This window comes from Hemicordylus capensis, chromosome 4, assembly GCF_027244095.1.
Source record: "Hemicordylus capensis ecotype Gifberg chromosome 4, rHemCap1.1.pri, whole genome shotgun sequence".
NCBI classification, from domain to species: Eukaryota; Metazoa; Chordata; class Lepidosauria; order Squamata; family Cordylidae; genus Hemicordylus; species Hemicordylus capensis.
In genome coordinates, this window is record NC_069660.1 from 304,906,040 (window position 1) to 304,920,761 (window position 14,722).

A 14,722-nucleotide genomic window follows, 5' to 3' on the forward strand; every position below is an offset into this window, starting at 1 on the left:
GCATTCGGCGGCCTCCTTGCTTTCCTCCCAAACAGCCGCCGCCGCCGCCAACAGGGCAGGATCAGCTGCTGGGGGCCGTGACGTCACGCAGCCTCCAGCCAGCAGAGCGTTCCATTGAGGCGAGCGCGGAGCGCGTGCTCTTGCAAGCACATGTGCGGCGGCGGCGGCCAGGAGCTCGGTTGGCTGCTGCATAGCGGTGGCGGCCCTAGCGGCCCCCTTCCCCCGCCCCCAGCTCTTTTTTTGGCGTGATTTTTCTGGTTCGTTTCTACTGAAGCGGCGGTCGGACACTGCAGGGAACTTTGCAGTTGTTTGGAATTGTTGAAGGGATGTTGCGTGGCCGGGGAAAGATGCGTGGTAAGTAAGCAGGGCTCGGAATGGGAAAGGGGGTGAGGGGAGGAGAGGGAGGCTGCTGGAAATGCGTGTGGGGGAGGGGAGGGGAGAGAGAGGGAGCCCTTCCCCCCCCTTAAAACAGTTTTCAATCGATTTTCCTCGCTCGCCAGACACTCAAGTTGGGAGAAGTTTGCAGGTGGCCGTGTGAGGCACACGCATCGCGTGCTTTGTGCACGACGACGATGCCCTCTTCCTCCGCCCCACGCGCGCGCGCGCCCGCCCTCTTTTTATATTTCTATATGTGCACATCGATATATTTCTCTCTCTTCCAAAGCGCTTTGGATAAAGAAGGGCTAAAAATAGACAATTCCGAGCGGGGATCAGTGCACATCCGCAGCCGGGAGGGCTGGGAACGTGCAGATAATCGTGTTCGTGAAGACGACGACCGAAAAGGTCGGGGCTGGAGGGATGGCGAAATGGCACGTCTTGATGTGCCCATCCTCCCTTTCGGGCCTGCTCTTGTGCAGATTCTTTTCCCCATAGGCTAGAGGGCGAGCAAGCTGGCGGGGGGGGGGTCCTCCGAACTCGTGGAGTTTGGGGTCCGGGATCGTGCAACTTTCTGCACTTGGCCTTGCTATATCATTCCTCTCCCCCGCCGCCCACCTTCGGGGGCTGGGAAACTCCTCGAGGTTTGGGTCGTGTGGAGTCGATTTTGATCGCGTTCTTCTTCGACGTGTCTGTTTCACCTCGATGCACGCGCATTTCTGCTCTGGCCCCAAGTGCACGTTTGGATGAGGTGTGTTCCATCCTGGCGTGGTTTAGAATGTCTGCTTTGGCTCGGGAATTCACGTGTTTGCAGAGATCTTACTGCCTCCCCCTCCAAGTTTAGTTGAATAGAATATTTTCCTTCTCCCCTTAGAGGCCTAAGCAGTTTCCAGGATAGGAAAACATCCTTTGTTTCTCACCAGAGGACTTGTAGTAGGAGGCATGAGGATAGGCCTGAAGGTCATCCAGCCCGCCCCCTCTTCCAGTGAGGTCCATCTTATTGTAAGGATTTTTTTTTTTTTTTGCAATGCGATCCTCTCGTAAATAACAGCAGGAATATTATGCATCATAAAACCCTTCCTGATCTTTTTGCTTTTGCGTGCTCTAATTGTCGTCCATCCTTGAGAGTCTGAGGTTTTGCTCCTCAGTTGCATTTGCAGTGTGTAATCAACATCAAATGCACAACCTTTAGTCATGCAACTAAATGTTATCTTGAATAATGCTGGAAAGAAAGCTGTGAAAGTGGCTATGATGTTGTGTTCAATCACACTTCTAAAAAGCATACTGGAGTTTACAAGTTTGGACATGTTTATACAGGCCCATATTTATGGGCCGACATAATTAGTCATCTAATAACTCTTGCGGTGGAGAAGAGCCCACCATTTCCTTATTTTTGTAGCAGTCTTAAAATGCAGTTTCTTACATGAAATTTCAGAGCGACCTCTGTGTGCATGGATCTTTTTAATACGTACTACTAGCTTTAGTTGGTAAAATGCAATAATACGTTTACAATATTTTCATTGTAGAAATATTTTTTTATATATGCATAAAATACATAGAAGTGAATGGTTTTACAATTCTTGTGGGGTCTTGTCAGAGTGATTAAGAGAGGCAGTTTGTTGCATATTTTATTTTTCCCTATGTGGTTTTATAAAATAATGTTTTGCTGTAATGTTTTCTCTCTTTAAAAGGGCTTTAGAATATTTATAGAAATCATTATCTGCACAAACACTGGTTACATCCCTCAACCAGTTTACTCCTGTAGGATTTATATTGGGTATGATCTACTCTGTAGAATCCTGTAGAATCTACATTTTATATTTTATAGATGGGGCCAGCTCTTGTGAAGTTCAGAGTAGTTGTACGAGGGATGTGATGCTTGAAGAGGACAAGATTTTAAGATAAATGACATCTTGGATTTCCACATCTCACTGAAGCAAATTGTATAACTCCTGTCATATGTAAGTGGCTTGGTTGATTATCTCTGTTGGATGTCCCTACGGAAACTTCATCATCCATTTTGTATTGTGTTTTCTGACCAGAATGCCATAAATATGCTAGGTGTTTTCGTACAGTAGCACCTAAGCTTTATCTTCTAATCTCTTTTTTTTGGGCTTCATTGCCTGTTCACTTGTGTCGGGAAATTGATTTTACCTTTTCTTAATTATTATTATTTTGTAAATCCTACGTCTTTTCTAAGGTGCTCATGGTGGTATATTAGAGGTTATCCCATTGTACTCCTGCCAGTAAACTTATGAGCTAGGATAGTGTCTTACCTGAGGCCGCCCAATGAGGGGAAAAATTTGAACCTAGGTCTTACTGGGTGTTATGTGGATTTAAGCTCTGTTTCCATTAGTACCCTTGGGACAGGTGTGTGAACCTGTGCTCAGGATGTGGCACAGTTCTTCACTAGTTGTCCTCTATTCATCTTATGAAAGGTCATATACACAGTTTCGCTCCCAGTGACTGTTGCTTTCTTGTGTTCCTTTTTAGATTTTGAGCCCTTTTGGGACAGGAAACCATTTTTTTTGCCATATCTTTTGTTATGTAAACTGCTCTGGGAACTTCTTGCTGGATAGCAGTACATAAATATTTTGACAGCTATGCAAAAATCCCATCTTGCTTGTGTTCAAAACGTTCTGGCCTACAGTAACTTGAGTGTGCAAACGATGCTTGTTTAATCCAGCAAGAATAACAGTCTAGTGGCACTGTAAAGTTGAACATATTTATTGCAGCAAGCTTTAAGGTGGAACTAAGCCCGCTTAACATGATGACTACTCTGGCATTTAATCCAGTTTCCTCTTCCTTCCATTTCTCCCTGGGGTGCTGTGGTCCCCGTAATTTTTTTCATCTCCGTTTGGAATGAGTTTTGTTCTGGGCGGCTGTATCAAGGCAGTGTGTGTGCACCTGTGTTCAGAATGGGGCCTTCCTGATTTAATTGGAGCGGGAAAATTAACGGAGCGGACATAAAAAAATTGTGAGCGCATGCATGTGCACGCGTCTTGGAGGGAACAGTGCTGGGGTGTGTGATTTTTGTGTGTGTATTTTTCCTGGCCATGCAATACCTGTGATCTGACCTTTTCCTGAGGCACATGACTCCAGGTGGTGTGGCTCGACTTGACAAATCCCAGGCGCTAGGGAGCCGTGGCACCTAGAAGTTTAACCAAGCATATTGAGAACTAGAGTTATTTAATAAAATCTTCATTTGTCCCAGGCAACCCTGTGTCCTAAATATGTTACTTGTAAAGAGAGGCCCATTTATATATATATATATTTATTTAGATTTATGTGTTGCCCTACTCCCATAGGACTCAGGGCGGCTTATAAGCAATAACATATGAAGTAACACAGTTCTATAAAATACAACACACATAACATCATAACCACAACCCCATACAGTACTCATTACAAGACATAACTATGGATTACCGGATCATTCTACGACCAGCTATCTCAGCGACTGAAGTCAGGGTTTTTTTTGTGATCACCTGGATTTATAGTGTTGCATAACAGTCCTCCCTGTCCCTGGTGCCCTGTCTGCTATGCTCAGAGTTTACCCTAGACAGCTTTCATTTGGCAAACACGACAGCAGGGTTTTTTGTATTCAGAGTAGTAGCTTACTGGTTAATATTAAGGCAGTGTCTTGTTTCCTAGTTTATTTGCATGTTTAAATTTTGTGTGTGTGTGTATGTAATGTGGCCCTTTTATTTTTTTTACTGACCAGAGAGCCCAGAAACTTGTGATGTTCTTCCCATTTCTCCCAGTGATTTATGAAGCCATATGTGCATTACTCCACTTTCCCTCAGTCACTTTTTATTCAATTGTCTATTCAGTATTGTAATTTGTTTTAGGCAGTAGCAGTGTCATAATATTTGCACACAGAATTTATTCCTCACATTGAGGGGCCCTAATTTTAGCTGTTTCTGCTAGAAAATACTAAAATTCAAGTGTTAAGTTTCTAGAAGCAGGATGGATGGCCTGTTGCCATTGACAGAAGTATTAAACATTATATACGGGAGACTCTCATCATCCGTGGTTTTGTGGATTGCAGTTTCACAAATACCACCTCCTTCCACAGTGTCCAGTCACTATCACTAAGTCCAGTAATTTGGACACGTACATATTGTCTGGCTTCTAGATCTGAAGAAAATTTGCCAAGTCCTGTGGCATAGAAATGCAGCAAACCGCAAACGGTGCTGCGTTTTGCCCAGGCCCTAATGCCAGGGGGCTCCTTTAAGGGAAACCGATCCCTATTGAGACCCTACACCATCTTGGAAGGTGTGCACAGAATACTGGGAAGTGTAGCCCTTCCTAGTGTTTTCCTCCTAGAGCTCCATCTTTATTCAAGGGCCCTCCCAGCACTGAAAAAAGTGTAATACTGTGCAAAGGTCAGCATAGTGGCTGTCTTGCATTGAAACTTTTTTTTTTTTTTGCCAAAGTGGTTCCCGCTTGAAAAATAGTGGAGATCACAGCTATTTGGGTAGATCCATGCTATATGGGGATCTGTCATTTAGAAAACAGATGACCAAGTGTGAGGGATATTCTTGATGAAATGCTGCATGGTATGGATAAAGTAGGCTCTCTCATAATACTAGAATTCAGGGCCATCCACTGAAATGAATCGGCAGTAGATTCCGGATAGACAAGAGAACTTTGTTACAGATCACAATTAATCTGTGAAATGTATTCTTTCAACAGAAAAGGTTTATATAGCAGAGCAAAAGGAATGCGAAAAAGAATTGGAAACTTGTCCTCTATTCAGAGGGGTTCACAATTTACTATGGAGTCTCAGGAAGACTCAGTTTAATTATTTAAACCACAATTTAAATTGCTAGTAGGACATATTCTGTTTAATCATCATTTTCTACTACTACAACAAATATTTGTATACCGCTTTTCAACAAATGTTTCCAGAGTGGTTTACAAGGAGAAATAAATAAATAAATAAGATGGATCCCTGTCCCCAAAGGACTCACAATCTAAAAAGAAACATAAGATAGACACTAGCAACAGTCACTGGAGGGAGGGGTATTGTGCTGGGGGTGCATAGGGGCAGTTGCTCTCCCCCTGCTAAATAAAGATAATTACCCGTTCAAAAAGTTGTCTCTGCCCAATTAGCAGGGGCTTGCAGAAGGTTCCAAGTTCCATCCCTGGCAGCATCTCCAAGATAGGGCTGAGAGAGAAGCCACTGCCAGTCTGTGTAGAAAATGCTGAGCAAGATGGACCAATGGTCTGACTCAGTATATGGCAGCTTCCTATGTTCCTATAGATGTAGGTATCAGAGATACACAATATACATGATAAAGCAATTATTCTGATTTTTTTCAGATGAATTTTCGTTTTAAAAAAAGGTGATTTGATTAGTCTGTTTAATATCAAAGCACATATATATAGGTGAAGTCATGAAGAGGTGAACCACATCCCACTTCATTTTGACAAATCTATCCTCTGAACATCCATGAATAATTGAACTGAAACTGTTGTGGAGCACCACCACCAGCACCAAAACACCTTTTAAATTGTACTAATAAGCTTGTTGTTTGTGCTTAGTTTTCTTCAACAGACAATAATTAAAACAAAACAAAACAAGCACATGTATTTTTGAATTGTTAACTATATTAGTTATGAATATAAAGTTATTTAAAAAATTACAAATGAAATAGGCAATTTCAGCCAAGTCAACTTGAGAAACTTAAAATATTGGGTGGTATATAGCTAACAGTCATCTTCTTCACTTTTCTATTTCTGTTTGTTCATAGTCTGGAAAAGGAAGACAAGCTTTCCTGCTTTTTCAGTTCCTGAATTATTTCTTAGTTAGAATGAATTGGTCCAAATGAACTAAAAGGTCTCTCTACACCTTCAAATGAGGCTAGGTAAATTGTGCCTAGGAGTCAGTTTCAACTCCTGGCGCCCACAGAGCCCTGTGGTTTTCTTTGGTAGAATACAGGAGGGGTTTACTATTGTCTTCTCCAGTGCAGTATGAGATGATGCCTTTCAGCATCTTCCTATATCGCTGCTGCCCGATATAGTACCAGCAGGGATTCGAACCGGCAACCTTTTGCTTGTTAGTCAAACATTTCCTGGCTGCGTCACTTAAGGTGGACTCAGAAGAGGCTACTACTGTTAAAAAGCTGGGCCTCCAAATCCAGAGGTTTGGAGATGTCCTGGGCCTCCAAATTCAGATGTTTAGATTACTTCCACCAGTTCACTGGTGTGACTTTACTTACTTCCACCAGTTCACTGGTGTGACTTACTTTACTTTAAAATTTCACCAGTAAACATATATTTCTTGAACTGGAGAAGAGGAAACTTCTCAAAATTGAGGGGGCTGGTAAAAGGAAGCTGAAAAGGGAAGTCAGGAGGGTCAAATCACTCCAGAAAACATGGAGCTTATTCAAAACAACAATAATAGAAGCTTGGTTGGAATGAATACCAAGAAGGAGGAAAGGTACCACCAAGTTCAAGAAGATGTCATTGTGGCTAACAAGTAGGGTCAGGGAAGTTATAAAAGGGAAGAAGACTTCTTTCAGAAAACAGAAGTTCTGCCCAAATGAAGAGAACAGAAAGGAACATATACCCTGGCAAAAGAAATGTAAGGAGATGATTGATTGATTGCTTGATTAATTAAGTGCCGTCAAGTCGGTGTCAACTCTTAGCAACCACATAGATACAGGTGAAACTTGGAAAATTAGAATATTGTGCAAAAGTCCATTAATTTCAGTAATGCAAATTAAAAGGTGAAACGGATATATGAGACAGACGCATTACATGCAAAGCGAGATAAGTCAAGCCTTAATTTGTTATAATTGTGATGATCAGCTCATGAAAACCCCAAATCCACAATCCCAGAAAATTAGAACATTACATGGAACCAAGAAGACAAGGATTGAAGAATAGAACAATATCGGACCTCTGAAAAGTATAAGCATGCATATGTATTCAGTACTTGGTTTGGGCCCCTTTTGCAGCAATTACTGCCTCAATGTGGCGTGGCATGGATGCTATCAGCCTGTGGCACTGATGAGGTATTATGGAAGACCAGGATGCTTCATTAGCGGCCTTCAGCAATTCTGCATTGTTTGGTCTCATGTCTCTCATCCTTCTCTTGGCAATGCCCCATAGATTCTCTATGGGGTCAGGTCAGGCGAGTTTGCTGGCCAATCAAGCACAGTACACTGCATACTTTTCAGAGGAGCATATAGCTAGAAGAGTCAAAGGGGATAAATAAAATAGAAAACCTGCCAGGGAGGTGGTTGGCCCCTTAGATGATGAGAGTATGAAAGGGATTATTAAGGAGAATAAGGAGATTGCGAAGAAGCTGAATGAGTTCTTAGCATCTGTTTTCACGCCGGAGGACATTGACCATATTCCCTCTCAGGAACTGAGCTTCTCAGGCACAGGGTGGATTACAACAAATAAAAACAATTAAAATCAATTAACAGTTAAAATAAAAACTAAATCAATTCAACAATTAAAATAATTTAAACATTTATAACATTAACATTAAAGTCATTTAGAACCAGCATTAAAATTTAAACCATAAATCTAATTTATCTCTCAGCCTAACCTACTTCACAGGGTTGTTGTGAGGAGAAACTTAAATATGTAGTACACCACTCTGGGCTCCTTGGAGGAAGAGTGGGATATGAAATGTAAAAAAAAAGAAAAAGAAATTCTGCTGCTGCCCTTGCAGCTGGACAGCAGAGCAAGAAACACTTGCTTATTCTTTAGCTATCAGCATGATGTGCTTGTATACAGTAGGCTGCTGAAGGGTGGTGGTGGCTTCTTGGAATACTGTATTTGACGGCATTCAAGTGAATGTGTTGCAACAGTTTGCCAGTTGACTGACAGTAGCCCTCTTCAGACTTTAAGTTCAGATGTCTGCACACAAGTATATGCTTTTGTGTGAATGACTGTACCTGTGGAACGTGGGTACAGGCCCATTAATACATGGTACATATAGGAAGTGTATTGCTGTACCTGTGTTCAGTATAACATATAAGTGTGTACACTGAAGACAGATGCTGCAACTGTTGAATGTAACACATGAATAATGGTACAGTGGTCCCTCGACTTACGAAGTTAATCCGTTCCGAACGCACGTTCGTAGGTCGAAATTTTCGTAAGTCGAAAAGCGCACCCACGGAGGTCTGGAAACATTCGTAAGTCGAGGAAACCGCATCTAAAAATTCGTAAGTCGAGGAAGCTGCATCTAAACCGGCAACGACTTCTGGTCATTTTTGTCGTTCGTAAGTCGAAAACTTCGGATGTCGAGTAGTTCGTAAGTCGAGAGACCACTGTACCTGTCTACACTTGTTGTACGAGTGTTGAACATAATGTGTGAATAGGGCTATTGGGTTCAGATGCTTTCAGATGTCTGTGTTCAGGCATTTATGGTTTTGTGTGCATGACTGTACTTGCGTTCATTTTAAAAGCAGATCTCGGTACAGGCTGTCTGAAATGCAGGCTATAGATAGGAACTATTGCTGTACCTCTGTTCAGCATAGCATGCAAATAACTTGGTAGGCCACTGTGTGAAACAGGATGCTGGTCTAGATAGGCCTTGGGCCTGATCCAGCTGGGCTTTTCTTATGTCCTTAACATGCTAACTGAGCAAAGAGCTGTTTTTCAAGTGGTTATTCCTTTATAATTAGCAGTGGGGAGAGCAACTGGCCCTATACACGGATTGGGGCTGGGGTACCTGTGTGACTGCATTCACGCATATGAATCTGCTAGGGCCCTCCACTCATCTTCTCAGGCCCTGCTCATGACCCCACCACTAACAGAGATCCAGTTGGTGGGGACTAGAGACAGGGCCTTTTTGGTTGTGGCCCCTTGGCTTTGGAACTCCCTCCCTGAAGAGCTTCACCATGCTCCCTCAGTGTTTTTAAAAAACATCTTAAAATGCACCTTTTTAAGGAGGCTTTTCAATTCTCCATTATTATTATTTTGTTATATCTGGTAGGTTCTTTAGCTTTTTATAATTTTCAGTTTTAATTTGAACCTAATAATGTTTGTGGTTTTTAATCTGACAACTTTTTTTGTTTTTTATTGAGTTAATTTTATCACTTTTATTGTATCTTGTGCCTATCTTATTTTTGTGAGCCGGCCTGAGCAGTAGTGCGTTGGAGGGGTGGGGAATATGCATTTTAAATAAATAAATAACTATCCAGCCGCAGCACATCATTCCTCCAGTCATTGTCACTGATGTCTGCTTGTATTTCTTTTTAGATTGTGAGCCCTTTTGAGACAGGGAACCATCTTATCCCCCATGTAAACCATTTTGAGAACGGCTGAAAAATGATATATAGATATTTGTAGTCATAGTAGTAACTTGTTTAAGTGGTGAACACAATGCATGAAGAGGGCTAAAATCCAGTTGGATCAGAGAGTGAAGGGGTGCCTTTCTTGTACATAGGAGGGGGAGAATAACTATCCCTACTCAGCCCTACATAGCATCTCTCCAGAATACTATTTTTATTTTTATTTTTATTATTTTTTACATGTTATATCCTGCTGTTCCTCCAAGGAGCCCAGAGCGGTGTACTACATACTTAAGTTTCTCCTCGCAACAACCCTGTGCAGTAGGTTAGGCTGAGAGAGAAGTGACTGGCCCAGAGTCACCCAGCAAGCCTCATGGCTGAATGGGGATTTGAACTCGGGTCTTCCCGGTCCTAGTCCGGCACTCTAATCACTACACCATGCTGGCTCTCTATACTACTTATATATGGCTTTGCCACAGAAGTTTCCAGAGTGGTTTATATTGAAAAACAAATAATAACTACGCAAGATGGCTCCCTGCCCCCAAAGGGCTTACAATCTAAAAAGAAACATCAGATAGACACCAGCCACAGCCAATAGAGGGATGCTGTGCTGGGGCTGGATAGGGTTAGTTGCTGTTCTACTACTAAATATAAGAGAGTCACCACTTTGAAAGGTGACTCTTTGCTTTGTTAGCAGGGGGTCTATACTAGGGATGTGCACAAAGCCAGTTTGTCCGGTTTGAGTCCAAACCAGACTCAAACTGGACTGGGCATGTTCGGTTTTGGCATCCCCAAACTTGGGGCCCGGTCTGGTTTGAAATCGAACTCGTTCGGGCCTGGTTGGGGGGTACCCGCCATGTTAGAATTATTATTTTTATTTTAAAAGAAAAGTCGGACTAATCGCTGCCGCCGGGTTTGGCCATGGTTTGCTGACCTGCTGGCCCTCTCCGCAAACCCCCATGGTATCTTCCTCAGCAGCCGGACCTGCTATCTCAGGGTCTTGTGCTCCACCCTGACCCAGACTGGCTAGAACTCCATGCCTGTGATCTTAGAGTCCGAAGGGTATTCCAGAAATGGCACAAGTTACCATTTTGGCTTCCTGCCTCCTGGACACTTAATTGTATTTATCAGGCTATCTGGGCAGCCTTCCTTAGATGGTCAAGGAGAAAGCAGATAAATCCCCTCATAGCTTCTGTTCCACAGGTTCTGGCCTTTCTCCATGCCTGCCTGGATCAGGGCCTTTGGCCCAGCACCCTTAAATGTCAGGCATCGACACTGTCCTCGGTGCTTAAGCTCAAAGGGGCCAGTTGCTCCTCTGCATTCACACACATCCTGCATTTTGTGTGGGGCCATCAGTATTCCTCTAACTCCTGTCCACCAGTTTCTGTCCCGCAACCTTAACAAGTTCCTCCGCACACTAACCCCGTCTCCCTTTGAGCGGTTGACCTCACTGCCCCTTAAGTATATTTTCTGCATGGTCCTTTTTCTAGTTGCTATCATGTCTGCCTGCAGGGTTTTGGAACTGGGGTCATTTTGGGTCATTAAGGAGCTTTGTGAGTTCCAGCCAGAGGCGGTGGTTCTGAAGACCTGCCATACCTTCATTCTGAAGGTCCTCTGGTTTTCATTGTGCTCAGGAGATTGTTCTTCCTTCCTTTTACCCAATCTTGATGTGTGCTGGGTTCTGCACATATATGCTTGCAGAACTAAAGATGCCCTCTTCGTTTGCAGAACGAAGGTCAGATGCCCTCTTCGTTTCCGTTCGCTCTACATCCTTGGGGTCCAAGGTCACCAAGGCCACCCTTGCATGCTGGATTAGGGCATGCATTTCCACAGCATATCAGGCCTTATCCTATCCTGTCCCGCAAGGCATTACCGCACCCTTGACGCACAGTGCACACTACCACAGCAGCCTTCGCAGCACAAACTCTGCTGGATCTCACCTTCCATCAAGCATCACAGGATAAACTCCTTTGTCTGTGCAGGCTGCGTTTGGGCGGGCGGTGCTCCAGCAAGTGGCCAGTGCCTGAGCTGATCACACCCACCTTTGACTGTTCTGGTATGTCCCTTTGTAGATGATGACCTCCTACTCGAGGGAGAAAGAAACATTGGTCTAACGGTGAAAGTTTTTTTTCCTTGGAGTGCGGAGGTCATCCAATTCACTCGTAGATCAGTCAGATGGTTCTCCAGCAGGTCAAGTCTCCTTCGCCTGTCCTTTCGATCAGGTTAACTTGTCTGTTACTCTCCTGCATACTCACTTCACTTTTCTTACATACATTCTCTATTCTTTGTCCCTCTATGGAGTGTGACAGTTTTGGAACTGGGGGTCCAGTTCCAAGAGCTTGCTGGGAGGAGGGCTGGACTTTCTGTTACCTAAGAATCTACCTAAAACTATCCTGTCCGTGGGGAGTGAGTGGTGGAAGTTAACCCTTTGTGGACGATGACCTCTGTACTCTGAGGAGAAAGAACCCTCATGGTAAGAACCCAGTGTTTCTTTCTCTTTTGGCACTCTAGCCCGGTTGCCTTTTTCCGGACTCTTAGCGGGACCAAAATGCAGTTTCCGATCTATGGCAGCTGCATAGCAGAGCACAGAACTGACTTCCCAGCCCTACTAGGTCGGTGCGTTCCAGTTCTCCGGCCTGTCCCTCCCCTTGCCAAAGTAGGCAGTTCAAATAATAAAGTGCGTTGGCAAATGTTCCGTAGATGCGTAACTATTTGGTAGATCATAGCCTGAAGAGGTAGTTGATCAGATGTTAAAAGAGATGTCGGGTCTCAATAGTTTCCAGCACAGCATCTCCTCCTTCCAGTGAGTGCAATCTGCAGTTTGGAGAAGGGTGACTGAGGACAAGGAGGAGAGAAGCCAAGGCTGTTTGGCCTGCTCCCCTGATGGAAAGGAGCATGTGAAGCCTTTGCTTGTGTTGAAATCTGGCTTGGCAGTGAGCAGAGGTCCACAAATATCAGCTTGGCTTACTAGCCAAGTATTGATCTGCCCCCAAACACACACGCGCCGGCCACAACCACGCCGTCTGCTTCCCCAGCATGCCCCCAACCCACATGCCCGGGGCTCCCCAGCTGTGAAATCCAATCCCACCCTGATACTGCGGCAATATTATACACACTTTCAAGGAAGAAAGCAGTTTCATCACATTGAATAAAGTCAAGCTTTATCTAGGCTAATAAACATGTTCAGCTCCCACCCACCCCCCTCTGAACCACTGATTTCATGGTTTTCTGCTGCTTTTTCCTGTCTGATTTTAAGGACAATCTTTCCCCTTCTGCTAATAATATTTATAGAACCATATTGAAAGCTCAAATATTATGTAATATTTATTTGCTGCCCTGAGGGGTGGATGGGCCTGTGTTCCAGGGACACTCTGGAGCACTGGTAGCTCCACCATTGCCTGGGAGTAAACTCGATTGAAATCAGTGGAACTTACTTCCGAGTAACCATGCACACAGGCGCAGGCTGTAAATCAGATGGATTTGCTGAATAAAGCTCTTCTGTGCTTTATTAAGCAAATAGTGATTGACAGCCTGAGCCTGTGTGCAGGGTTACTCGGAAGTAGGTTCCACTGATTTCAGCTGCAATGCAACCTCTGTGTTTCTAGTCAGTAACACGATCTTGCAAAGAACTGGTGCCATTTCTAAATGCTTGCTCTGTTTATCTAATGGGGTGAAATATCCAGCCCAGCCCTGCCCTGCATATCTATCCTCCCTCCCTCTTCCTATTCTGTTTCCTATCCATCTCTGATCTCCACACTCCAATCACAGGGCATATACCTCCACCCCTGCTTTTGTTAGGAATCTGAGCCAGCTCCCATTAGCAGATATATGATCTCAGAGTGGGAAGGGACCTGGGAGGTCTTCTAGATCAGTGTTTCTCAACCACTGGTCCATGGACCGGTGCCTGTCTGTGAGCTGTTGGGTACCAGTCCCTCACACGTAGAGGGGCAGGCCCTGGGATCCATGGAGCCTGGGTGAGCTCGCCAGAGCCCATTTCTAGGGAGGTAGCCCTTGTTGCTGGATAACGTTAATTTAGCTTCCTCCAATGAACATTATCCAGCAACAAGGGCTGCCTGGAAATGAGTTCCAGAGAGCTCCCGGTGGTGGCCCCTACCGGCCCAAAATTGTTTTCGGGGGCCTGGGGTTGGGGGTGTGCGTGCAGGATTCTGCTCAGTGCAGGATTCTGTTTGTTTATTTTTACATTTATATTCCGGACTTCCTCCAAGGAGCCCAGAGTGGTGTACAATAGTTAAGTTTCTCCTTACAACAACCCTGTGAAGTAGGTTAGGCTGAGAGAGAAGTGACTGGCCCAGAGTCACCCAGCAAGTCTCATGGCTGAATGGGGATTTGAACCCGGGTCTCCCTGGTTCTTGTCCAGCACTCTAACCGCTGCACCACACTGGTGTAGTGTATGAATAGAATGTCAGAGAACGTCACAGTTGGAAGGGACCTTGGAGTCTGCTCCCACCCCAAAAGGTTATTTGGAATGACTTGGCCTATTTCCTGCATTTTACTGTTTTGCTTGGATCTTAATACAAACGCTGAACTTTAAAGCTGGGCAGGCTGCAGAGTGCTGGCCATCCAGCTGTTGTTGGACTACAGCTCTCATCATCCCCAGCCACATAGTCAGGAATGATGGGAGTTGTAGTCTGACAACAGCTGAAGGGCTGAAGTTGTGCAGCCCTTCTTTTGAGGTTGCCTGCTCAGCCTCATTGTGTTTGGCTTCTTAACTGTCCTGTTCTACTTGCCAGAGTTGGAGAACGGGATGAACAGTAGTCAGGGCTACCGTGGCAGGTGTCTTTGTGGCATCCTTTCAATGTGATGAAGGGTCACAAAATAGTCGGCCCTCAGAGTCACCTTCTCTCTTACTCAGAGCTGTGTCTCTGGATTTTTAAAATATTCTCTATGTAGTGAGACAAAACATCTGTCATAAGAAGAGCCCAGCTGGATCAGGCTCAAGGCCCATCTAGTCCAGCATCCTGTTTCACACAGTGGCCCACCAGATGCTGCTGGAAGCCTACAGGCAGGAGTTGAGGGCATGCCCTGTCTCTTGCTGTTACTCCCCTACAACTGGTATTGAGAGG

The 14,722-nt window shown here is 44.5% G+C and overlaps 1 long non-coding RNA gene across 2 annotated transcripts in view; it reads left to right on the top strand.

The window, feature by feature from the left end:
* The first annotated feature begins 224 nt into the window (after nt 1-224).
* The window catches only part of LOC128324953 (uncharacterized), a 180,500-nt gene continuing 166,002 nt past the window's right edge, over nt 225-14,722 (top strand). For both annotated transcript variants that reach the window (XR_008307179.1, XR_008307180.1), the window contains exon 1: nt 225-354. This is a non-coding gene — a long non-coding RNA (uncharacterized LOC128324953). The remainder of the gene's footprint in view (nt 355-14,722) is intronic.